This window comes from Pleurodeles waltl, chromosome 12 (assembly GCF_031143425.1).
Source record: "Pleurodeles waltl isolate 20211129_DDA chromosome 12, aPleWal1.hap1.20221129, whole genome shotgun sequence".
Taxonomy (NCBI): domain Eukaryota; kingdom Metazoa; phylum Chordata; class Amphibia; order Caudata; family Salamandridae; genus Pleurodeles; species Pleurodeles waltl.
In genome coordinates this window covers 352721117-352733121 of record NC_090451.1, presented here as the reverse complement: position 1 = coordinate 352733121, position 12005 = coordinate 352721117, and the positions used below count along the sequence as shown (strand labels likewise).

The 12005-nt window shown below is 45.1% G+C and overlaps 1 protein-coding gene across 3 annotated transcripts in view; it reads right to left on the bottom strand.

Moving 5' to 3' along the window:
* Positions 1-11448, bottom strand: part of SLC7A9 (solute carrier family 7 member 9) — a 971101-nt gene extending 959653 nt beyond the window's left edge. For all 3 annotated transcript variants that reach the window (XM_069216551.1, XM_069216557.1, XM_069216555.1), the window contains exon 1: positions 11211-11448. The gene's annotated coding sequence lies outside the window, so the exon portion shown is untranslated. The remainder of the gene's footprint in view (positions 1-11210) is intronic.
* Positions 11449-12005: the final 557 nt, after the last annotated feature.

Below are 12005 nucleotides of genomic sequence, written 5' to 3'. Positions count from 1 at the left end.
TAGGGACACCTTCAGTATCCACAATGGAAAAAGAAGCATCGGAAATGGAAACTTTGTTTCTCTTAGCAAGAGAAGGGGAAGAGGAAGAAAAACTGTCACCAGGCACATGGGTTTGATATAAATCATCCATATCATCATCATCAGTGTCCAATACGTGTGAAATGCCAATCTTTTTTGGCGCTGCATCAGTATTTTCTTTATTTAGATTTACATTTGGAATGTAGGGAGGGAGAGTTGTTAGCAGTTTTTGAGATATTCCCCTCCTTACACGGAGGCAACTAAGGGAGGAACTAAGTCCTCAATCTGATGTGAGGAAACCTCACTAGTCATTTCAGCACCTTTAGACAAAATTTTCTTTATAGATAACTTGCGTTTTCTGCTTTCCCCCACGCAGAACAGGCCAGGGTATTGGACACCATGTTTTTGACAGTGTTTTCAATATTTTTTTACATTTTGTCCATAGAAGCTTGTAAAGCTTGACCGAAGATTGAATACAAATATTCATGTCTTGTTTAAAGACTTCCTGTAAGGAAATGCCTCCTTGGCATGGTTACCCCCTGACTTTTTGCTTTTGCTGATGCCAACTTATGATTTGAAAGTGTGCTGAGGCCTGCTATCCAGGCCCCAGCACTAGTGTTCTTTCCCTAAAACTGTACCTTTGTTTCCACAATTGGCACACCCTGGCATCCAGGTAAGTCCCTTGTAACTGGTACCCCTGGTACAAAGGGCCCTGGTGCCAGGGGAGGTGTCTAAGGGCTGCAGCATGTCTTATGCCACCCTGGGGACCACTCACCCAGCACAGACACACTGCTTGCCAGCTTGTGTGTGCTGGTGGGGAGAAAATTACTAAGTCGACATGGCACTCCCCTCAGGGTGCCATGCCAACCTCACACTGCCTATGGCATAGATATGTCACCCCTCTAGCAGGCCTTACAGCCTTAAGGCAGGGTGCACTATACCATAGGTGAGGGCATAGGTGCATGAGCACTATGCCCCTATAGTGTCTAAGCAAAACCTTAGACATTGTAAGTGCAGGGTAGCCATAAGAGTATATGGTCTGGGAGTCTGTCATACACAAACTCCACAGCACCATAATGGCTACACTGAAAACTGGGAAGTTTGGTATCAAACTTCTCAGCACAATAAATGCACACTGATGCCAGTGTACATTTTATTGTGGAATACACCCCAGAGGGCATCTGGCATCTTAGAGATGCCCCCTGAAAACATACCCGACTTCCAGTGTGGGCTGACTAGTTTTGCCAGCCTGCCACACACCCGACATGTTGCTGGACACATGGGGAGAATGCCTTTGTCACTCTGTGGCTAGTTACAAAGCCTGTACTGGGTGGAGGTGCTTCTCACCTCCCCCTGCAGGAACTGTAACACCTGGCGGTGAGCCTCAAAGGCTCACCCCCTTTGTTACAGCGCCACAGGGCATTCCAGCTAGTGGAGATGCCCGCTCCTCCGGCCACGGCCCCACTTTTGGCGGCAAGGCCGGAGGAGATAATGAGAAAAACAAGGAGGAGTCACTGGCCGGTCAGGACAACCCCTAAGGTGTCCTGAGCTGAGGTGACTGACTTTTAGAAATCCTCCATCTTGCAGATGGAGGATTCCCCCAATAGGATTAGGGATGTGTCCCCCTCCCCTCAGGGAGGAGGCACAAAGAGGGTGTAGCCACCCTCAGGGCTATTAGCCATTGGCTACTAACCCCCAGACCTAAACACACCCCTAAATTGAGTATGTAGGGGCCCCCAGAACCAAGCAAGAGAGATTCCTGCAACCTGAAGACGAAGAAGGACTACTGACCTGAAAGCCCTGCAGAGAAGACAGAGACACCAACTGCTTTGGCCCCAGCCCTACAGGCCTGTCTCCCCACTTCAAGACAAACTGCAACAGCGACGCGTTCCCCAGGGTCCAGCGACCTCTGAAGCCTCAGAGGACTACCCTGCATCTAAAAGGACCAAGAACTCCAGAGGACAGCGGCTCTGCTCCAAAGAAGAAACAACTTTGCAACAAAGAAACAACTTTTAAAGGACTGCACGTTTCCCACCGGAAGCGTGAGACTTTCCACTCTGCACCCGACGCCCGCGGCTCGACCCGCAGAGAAACAACTCTACAGGGAGGACTCCCCGGCGACTGCGACCCTGTGAGTAGCCAGAGTTGACCCCCCTGAGTCCCACCAGCGACACCTACAGAGGGAATCCAGAGGCTCCCCCTGACCGAGACTTCCTGCTTCTAAGAACCCGACGCCTGGTAAAGACCCTACACCGGCAGCCCCCAGGACCTGAAGGATCCGACCTCCAGTGCAGAAGCGACCCCCAGGTGCCCTCTCCCTTGCCCAGGTGGTGGCTACCCCGAGGAGCCCCCCCCTTGCCTGCTTCGCTAAAGAGACCCCCGGGTCTCCCATTGAACTCCATTGCAAACCTGACGCCTGTTTGCACTCTGCACCCCCGTGCCGTTGAGGGTGTACTTTTTGTGCTGACTTGTGTCCCCCCCGGTGCCCTACAAAACCCCCCTGGTCTGCCCTCCGAAGTCGCGGGTACCTACCTGCTGGCAGACTGGAACCGGGGCACCCCCTTCTCCACTGAAGCCTATGTGTTTTGGGCACCACTTTGACCTCTGCACCTGTCCGGCCCTGAGCTGCTGGTGTGGTAACTTTGAGGTTGCCCTGAACCCCCAACGGTGGGCTACCTTGGACCCATCTATGAACCCTGTAGGTGGTTTACTTACCTGCAAAACTAACAAACACTTACCTCCCCCAGGAACTGTTGAATTTGTAGTGTCTAGTTTTAAAATAGCTTATTGCCATTTTTGCCAAAACTGTACACGCTATTTTGCTGATTCAAAGTTCCTATGATATCTAAGTGAAGTACCTTTCATTTGAAGTATTGATTGTAAATCTTGAACCTGTGGTTCTTAAAATAAACTAAGAAAATATATTTTTCTATACAAAAACCTATTGGCCTGGAATTGTCTTTGAGTGTGTGTTGCTCATTTATTGCCTGTGTGTATGTACAACAAATGCTTAACACTACCCTCTGATAAGCCTACTGTTCGACCACACTACCACAAAATAGAGCATTAGAATTATCTCTTTTTGCCACTATCTTACATCTAAGGGGAACCCTTGGACTCTTTGCATGCTATTTCTTACTTTGAAATAGTACATACAGAGCCAACTTCCTACACTTCCTCATCATCATTTATGTCAGGCATCAAAGGAGAACTATCTGACTCCTTGCTAAAAAAGAGAGCCTGTGAGGTAAACAGTCAACAAACATTTAAATGAAGCAAAGCACTTGGAATGAAAACGAGCAAAGCAAAACACTACCCTGAGGCGTGGAGACGCTGGGGAAATATCCAGTCAGAGCAGGAGGCGGAGATTAGGGCTGCGCCCCCTAGAGGGAAAGAGTTGTCGAGGCGAGAGGACGTCGGAAGGAAGCGTCCGGGGAAGACAAAGTCGGGTTAGGCAGCAGGAGAGCGTCCGAAGAAGATGAGGCTGGTGTAACCCCGGCCCGCAGGCAAATTAGGTCGCCGTGAGCAGGAACGAGGAGTGGGGGTTCAGTATAGGAACTAACACCGGTATTTTTTTTAAAATTAAAGCAGAAGGGTGCTTATCAAAACTGTAATATAAACAGAGAATTACCATATAGAGAAACAATGTAAAATTGAAGAGGTAAAAGGAAGAGTACGCATCTTGACTGCGAGCAGCAAGAAAAGAGGGCTGCTTGCAGTCAAGTGGGTATTCTATGGTCCTTGGTGTTATACTATTGGTGCAGTATATGCCTACGTTTTTGTTCCCAGTGGCTAGCCTGTTGCTAAGCCTTTTGGGAAGTGTAGTTCTTGACTGCTGCTATTTTAATAAAGCATGAAAAGAATGCATAATAGGAGCCTCCATTATTGACATAAAATGCATTTCAGTGTTTACCAATATTGTCCTACTGTTAATCAAAATTCAGTGTGTGCGGGGGGTATCACCTCCTGATTCTGGGTGTACCAAGACATAAAGAAGCAGCACTGTCCCTGTCTGGGAACAGTGTCCCCTTTATGTACTCTAAAAGCTCATCCACGAGAAGAATGAGTCCGTATTCAACAACTATGCTTATGGTCTTTTGGCATGGACTACTGAACCACACTTCATGATTTTTAAGAAATTAAAACGTGTGTGCCTTCAACAGGTTTGATTATTTGATTTATTTTTCTGTTGTCTTTAGGTTCAATTGATCTTACATACTATCATTCGATATATGATAAGTCTGTCACGGTTTCGGGCAGGGCTGATCAGGACTTTGGTTGGGACACCCCTTGAGGTCACCGAATATCCTACAGAGGTAGTGTACTGTGGCAGAAGAGCAGCTAAAGGCATACACGGAAAGGACAGCTATGGATAGGCACAGGAAACAGGAAAGCAAAAGCAGAGCAACCCTTGTGTGAACAAACAGGAAACGGATTACCAGTGGACAAACACGCTGGGGTTGTACACAGAGTAAGGCGCAGAACCTCCCACAGTGACAGGGAATCTCAATGCCTCTGTGCAGTTTGCTCTTACAGATAGTCACCCTGCCAGCCCCATAGAAAGGAGGCAGCAGAAGTGATTCTTTCTCTGGACCCTAGAGCACAAACAAGGAAAGTACTTACATACACAAGACACGCTCTTGAGGGTCCAGCTGGAAACACAGTGGCGATTCCTGAGAAAACAGCAATAGCACACTGTCACTGTTAGGCACGAAATACAACGTATAACACTGGACAAGGATGGGGGCTGGAATTGCCTCCTGGAAACCAGGAGCCAACCCCAGTACATAGGAGGACACGTATACACTGGTGAAGACTGATAGAACACTTACCAGACACAAAGAACCAAGAAGAAACAGAAACAGAAGGGAACAATAAAGAGGCAGAGGCAAGAACTAGGAACAGGCTCAGGCTGAAGCAAAGGCGGGACTAGGACTTGAAAACAGGGCGCAAACTTCTGGCTGGGACAAACAGAGACAGGACTGGGAAACTGAGAGCAGGTTCAGACTGAAACAAGGCAGGAGCAGGGCAGAGAAACAGGGAGCAGGCTCTGGAAGAAACAAACAGGTACAAGGCTAAGAAGTAGGGATCAGACTCTGGCTGGAACAATCAGGAGCAGGGCAGAGAAACAGGAAACAGGATCAAGCTGGAACAGAACAGGAACAAAACTGGAACACCATCTGACAAAGGGTCTGTAATACAAAGGAATCGAAGTCCGATGCACGACAGGGAGCTTAAGGAAATGGCTGCTTATAAGCAGTTCCAAGCTGGGCTGCACAGGAGAGGTTTCAGGTGTGTGTGGTTTCGGACACTTGCAAGTCCTGGAGGAGAGGATCCAGTGAAAAGGAGCAACTGGACTTCTCCCATTGAAAACAATGGGAAACAGAATCCGGGTTTTCCTGACTACCAAGCTGTGCATTATGGGATTTGCAGTCCCAAGAAGCAAATGTAGTCCTACACAAGTGTACCATGGAGAAAAGAGAAACAAACAGGAGTCAGCAAGGGACTCTAGATAGGTGTTCAAGGTGATTCCCAGGCTTCCGACAGTCCCCTTACAGCGCCCCCTGGAAATGGGACGACCGAGTCGTAACAGTATACCCCCTCCCACCAGTCTGCTCAAGAAGAGAAGGTGATCCTTTGGCTGAAAAAAGTTGAAGAGGAAAAGCCACAGCAAGAAAATCCAACACCAACCTTGGTTGATAAGTTTACAGTCCTGCCATAGGTGAATATTCCAATGAGCAAGGCATGTACTAATACCGATATGGGCTCTGATGTCTTTCCTCTTTATTGTTCGATCGATACGGGAGGAGTGCATGGAGTTGGTTTCTGGTGAAGTGGATTCAGGAGCAAGGAGATCTGGAATGGCATTATGGGCAGTATTCTTTAGGACATTAGTTCCCTGTTCAGTACTGTCTTCTTTGGAGGAGCTGATTGGTGTATTAGTAACTGTTAGGTCTGTAACACCTTCTGACAAGCAGGATTTGTCTGTTTCTGCAGCTGTATTTACATTGATTGTGGTCTGAGGCTTGCAAAGCAAAGAGACTTGGGAGACATGGGTAACTGGTGTTCTCAAGGTAAACATGAAAAAGTCAGAATTGTCTTTCATCTTGGATGACATTGGAGTATCAAATTCAGGAGCAACAGGGGTTTTCATGTCTTTAGAGACTGGATTAACATATGAAAATGTAGAAGTTCCACAAACTAATTCTTTAGGGTGATCTTCTGACAAGACTGAGATTTCTTCATTGCAAGTGCTCTGTGGTGTATTTGTGGTATCAGAAATGGTTTCTTTGCAAGGCGTTTCTACTACAGATAGTTGATCTTCAACTCTGTTTACACTGAAAGGTTGTTCTTTGGAAAGAAGTAGAACTGGAGTCTCTTCAGAAATCACCTTTACACTGCTACCTACATTTTCAGCTCTAGCCTTTGAATTGATGATGGTTTCTTGCAATAAAACACTAAGAACAGTACTTATCATCAGATCTTCGAATACAAGATTCAAATTCAAGTCTTTAGTTTCAGTGGGAAATATTACATCTTTCAGTACTTGAGCTTCGTTTTCAGTTTGCTGGTTTTTAGGAGTCTTTAGTTTCAGGGACACAGCAGGTGACATTGGTGTGGCTGGTTTCACATCAAGATCAGATACCGGTAGCTCAGAGATCTTGTCTTCACTAATCGTGGAGCTGGAAACAGGATACACATTGGCAGGGATCAGCAGGTCAGGATCAGTGGTTGAGGCTGCAACTGTGTCCAGTTCTAGGAGAAGGCTCTCATTTCTTATGACAGGCTGTTTAGTTTCAGATTGCTGGCTTTCTTCCTTGTCTGAATTCTCCACAGTTTGCTTTGACACAGAAGAGATTTTTAAACTTTCTGAGAAGTCCATTACATTCTTAGTAATTGCGGGTATTTCTTCACGGTTAGAAAAATCCATTAGTTCACTTGAAACAGGAACTGTCTCTTCATTATCTGAAAATTCTATGATATTGTTTGAAAGGGCAGGAGTCTCCCCACAATCTGAAAATTTTGGTATGTGCGCCATTTGAACAGCACTATCTGCAGGCTTGTTCACGGCAAGGCAGGAACCACTGTCATCACTAGATTCAGATTCTTCAACACTGTTGCACAACTTGCCATAAATCTCCAGTAAAGTCATATCTTGGTTTCTTAAGGTGCAGCTATTGGAGTCTGCATCAGAACTCTCTTCTTCCTTTGGCTTTATTTGTTCTGATAGAGGGGCTGAGACACTTCCTTCTGAAGACTCTGATCTATCCTTTGAATCAAGAGGTGTCAAATCTCTCAGAGATGTCAGAGATTCAGTCAACTGCACAGGGATATTCTCTGGAAAACTACAAGCTGAGAGAGAGTCTGAAGAAGAGGCTGATATATTTATAACTGGAGCAGTCTCTTGACATTCATTCATAGCAGGGAAAATCTGCTCTATAGAAGTCTTTGGAGAGGCGCACAAAGTAGCATACTGTTCTTTAAGCCAAAGCTGGTGATCATTTTCTTTTTTCAGGTTTTCAAATTGCCTTGCAGTAGTTTCCATCAGCTGCTCTGTTACTTCTTCTACCTTACAGATAAACAGAATGTCTGGTTCTGGCAACAGTGAAATATGCATTGATGAAAAGAGCCCACGGGCAAGATTTCTAGTGTATGTTATAACATATTCATCATAGAAGTCCAATATCTGCCTTTTTATCTGCCAAAACTGCTCTTTTAGTGTGTGTATGTCCATATTGTTATCAAACCCACTCAGAATAGAAAAGGGTTTAGCAGAGCTTTTAGGGATTGAGACTGGTGTATTATCATCTAGTTTGGGAAGAGCACAAGCCTTATGAGTGGAACTAAGGAATCCCACAGTCTTTACTGATCCATTTGATACAGGGTCTAGCCTGCTGACTTGAAAGCTCTGAGGGACTGAAAGGTCTTTATAAGAGTCAGCACTGCACTTTGAATTCTGAGAAACTGGCCTAGATGGGCTGAAGCACTCAACAGAAAACAAGGGAATCCCTAGTGTGGCTTCTTGAACAGTGTCAGGGTTCTTTGTTTTGGCAGAGTGCTGGAAGTGAATTTGGGATGCGCTAGCATGAGGCAAGGAATTAACCAGTTTTTCTTGAGTGTGAGTGTCTTGTGCAGAGGTAGCAAAAGCACTTCCACGGTTACGAACATTCTTACTGGCTTCAGCTAATAGATATTGCAAAAACTCATTACGTCCTTGTAATTCTTCTACAGACAGGGACTGGGGGTCATAGCCACAAATAACATAATAGTCTATCATTGAAAGATTAGCAAGCCACTCAGTATAGTACTGAACTTGCAAGTTATGGTTTTCTTTAACAAGTCTATCCTTTAAACTAAGGTCTTTTTTAGAGGATTTCAGAGAATGTTTAGGCTTAGAAAGGGGTGTCTTAACATGATAGGAAAGCCCTTTAGGTTTGTGAGTGCCTTTACTGCCAGGGGAGCTTGAAATGTTTGGGTCGTGCATTCTGTCACGGTTTCGGGCAGGGCTGATCAGGACTTTGGTTGGGACACCCCTTGAGGTCACCGAATATCCTACAGAGGTAGTGTACTGTGGCAGAAGAGCAGCTAAAGGCATACACGGAAAGGACAGCTATGGATAGGCACAGGAAACAGGAAAGTAAAAGCAGAGCAACCCTTGTGTGAACAAACAGGAAACGGATTACCAGTGGACAAACACGCTGGGGTTGTACACAGAGTAAGGCGCAGAACCTCCCACAGTGACAGGGAATCTCAATGCCTCTGTGCAGTTTGCTCTTACAGATAGTCACCCTGCCAGCCCCATAGAAAGGAGGCAGCAGAAGTGATTCTGTCTCTGGACCCTAGAGCACAAACAAGGAAAGTACTTACATACACAAGACACGCTCTTGAGGGTCCAGCTGGAAACACAGTGGCGATTCCTGAGAAAACAGCAATAGCACACTGTCACTGTTAGGCACGAAATACAACGTATAACACTGGACAAGGATGGGGGCTGGAATTGCCTCCTGGAAACCAGGAGCCAACCCCAGTACATAGGAGGACACGTATACACTGGTGAAGACTGATAGAACACTTACCAGACACAAAGAACCAAGAAGAAACAGAAACAGAAGGGAACAACAAAGAGGTAGAGGCAAGAACTAGGAACAGGCTCAGGCTGAAGCAAAGGCGGGACTAGGACTTGAAAACAGGGCGCAAACTTCTGGCTGGGACAAACAGAGACAGGACTGGGAAACTGAGAGCAGGTTCAGACTGAAACAAGGCAGGAGCAGGGCAGAGAAACAGGGAGCAGGCTCTGGAAGAAACAAACAGGTACAAGGCTAAGAAGTAGGGAGCAGACTCTGGCTGGAACAATCAGGAGCAGGGCAGAGAAACAGGAAACAGGATCAAGCTGGAACAGAACAGGAACAGGAACAAAACTGGAACACCATCTGACAAAGGGTCTGTAATACAAAGGAATCGAAGTCCGATGCACGACAGGGAGCTTAAGGAAATGGCTGCTTATAAGCAGTTCCAAGCTGGGCTGCACAGGAGAGGTTTCAGGTGTGTGTGGTTTCGGACACTTGCAAGTCCTGGAGGAGAGGATCCAGTGAAAAGGAGCAACTGGACTTCTCCCATTGAAAACAATGGGAAACAGAATCCGGGTTTTCCTGACTACCAAGCTGTGCATTATGGGATTTGCAGTCCCAAGAAGCAAATGTAGTCCTACACAAGTGTACCATGGAGAAAAGAGAAACAAACAGGAGTCAGCAAGGGACTCTAGATAGGTGTTCAAGGTGATTCCCAGGCTTCCGACAGTCCCCTTACAGCGCCCCCTGGAAATGGGACGACCGAGTCGTAACAAAGTCCCACTGCATTTCAGGCCAGATGAGCTCTTCATAAGGGGATATTAAATCTAAAAAACCATAAATGTGCAATTTTAACCCTTCAACAAAGCAGACAAAGAATCGAGATTATTGTCACTTACAAAGAAAATACATCTTATATTACTATGGTCATGATTGCCATCAGTGCTTGAAATGAAAAAATAGAAGTGCAGAACTCTGTATCAGAGTACGTGATTGTTTCCGAGAAGTGCCGGTACTCGCCAATGAAAAGTATTACGTTTTTCTTGAGAAGTGCAGGTACTCTCCCTTTCAAAATAAAAAAGTGCCGGTGCTCAGTACTGTCCCATCTAAAGCACTGATTGCCATGATAACTGCCACAGTGAATAGACTGGGTGTGTTGCTGTGAAAATCTAAATTCGAAATGTGGGTGTTATAAGGATAAAACCCTGTCTTCAATCATATGTGTAAACATATAACTCACAAATGTAGGCGTTGTAGGGACAAAACCGTGTCTTTAATTGCACATGGAAATCACTTGTGTCCTGTGTATGGGAAGGTTTATGAGAATAGCAAAATAAATGTGTTTCCATATAAAAATGTTGATTACTCAATGTTGTCGTGTAAGTTAATTGCCAACCAAATAATGGAGTAGCAATCTTTTACTTAGGCAGGATCAAACTGCCAACATATTGAAAGAGTTAGAAATGTTTATCCGTGAAAACCTCTACTCAGGGTCTCAGAGGTGTATTAACAGCTGCACAATACATTCTTATATCATTTTCCCCAGTGGGCAAAATATAAAGGAATGGAAATGTTTTACCTATGCAGCCTTAAACCCCCGCCATATTGGAACGGTTCAAAGTGTTCCTCCATGAAAACCACTTATGTAGGCTGCATGGTCTTAAGGGTGTGTTAACAGTCAAATGGTATCCCTGTGGTGTGTATCCTAATAATGGGAAAATATATTGACTGACAATCTAGTTGTTCAAACCCGTTCGGGCAAATTGCAACTGGTGTATACATCTATACAGAGACCACATGTGAACATGCCAAAACTGTGCTAGTCTACGAAATTGCATAGTATACGAAAACATACAAACTAACGCCCTATCATTCAAACTCCTTGGTGTGTTTACGCGGGTTTTTAATTAATGGCAAAATGGTAAACCCGTCTATAAAGAGAGACCACATGTAATTGTGCCACTGTCATCTTGCGGTGCGCTGGTTGTCAAGCTCCCAAACGAAATGTCCAATCATGCGTGTGAGAATAGAGATTGTTTAACTTTACTAATCCAACTAGCCGCACATTCCCCTAACAGTCCTCATAACCATAAAACTCTAAAGCGAGGCAGGGTGGTAACTTACCGAATAAACACGACGAGAGACCGTGTGGGTGATATTCTCGGCGTCTTTCAAAGATCACCATTTTTGTGTTGCTGTACGTCCTCTCAACCAAGAACAGGGAAATAGGACTATAAAATTAGAAACGTGGATCAGATGCTGTTAAACTACAAGAACTCAAAGTGTGTTTCCGGTTTGGGAAATTGTACCTTAACAAATAAACTGAGAATTAAGTGCTGTGTGCACAATGTTGTATCTGGGTTCCTGATTGTCACCCAAAGCCAAAGGAGTATGACAACATGAGTGATGAACTCAGTGACCATTGTGGCACGGCTGCGATCTTGGTGTGTCAGTGTTCCGATGATGTTGGACTGTAAAAAATAATAAGCGAATTGCTGTCACTAAATGTATGAAATTAAATCCGTGAGAAACCTCAGTCATATTTTGAGATTTTAAAAAAAATCCTTTCTAAATCACTTATTTCTTTGGTGGAATGACCGAATTGGTATAAAACTTGCGAGATGTGAATTTTGTGAGTGCAAATTACTCTAAAGTGAGAAAAATATAAAGTGAATTCCACCTAAAATAGAAAGAGGTGCATTCCACCTAAACTGAAAACATCACACCTGGCCCTAGAATGGCAGTTAATTTTAATAGCAGCTCAGTCAAGAAACTACAAATCCCAAAAGGCAAACAAACGGCAGCCAATGGGAAACGAAACGTAGTCCACAGTGTCCCACCAGTCACCAACCAGCCAACCCTCCAGTAGTTATCTTGTCTGTGGACAACCCTCTTTTCTTGCTGCTCACGGTCAAGATA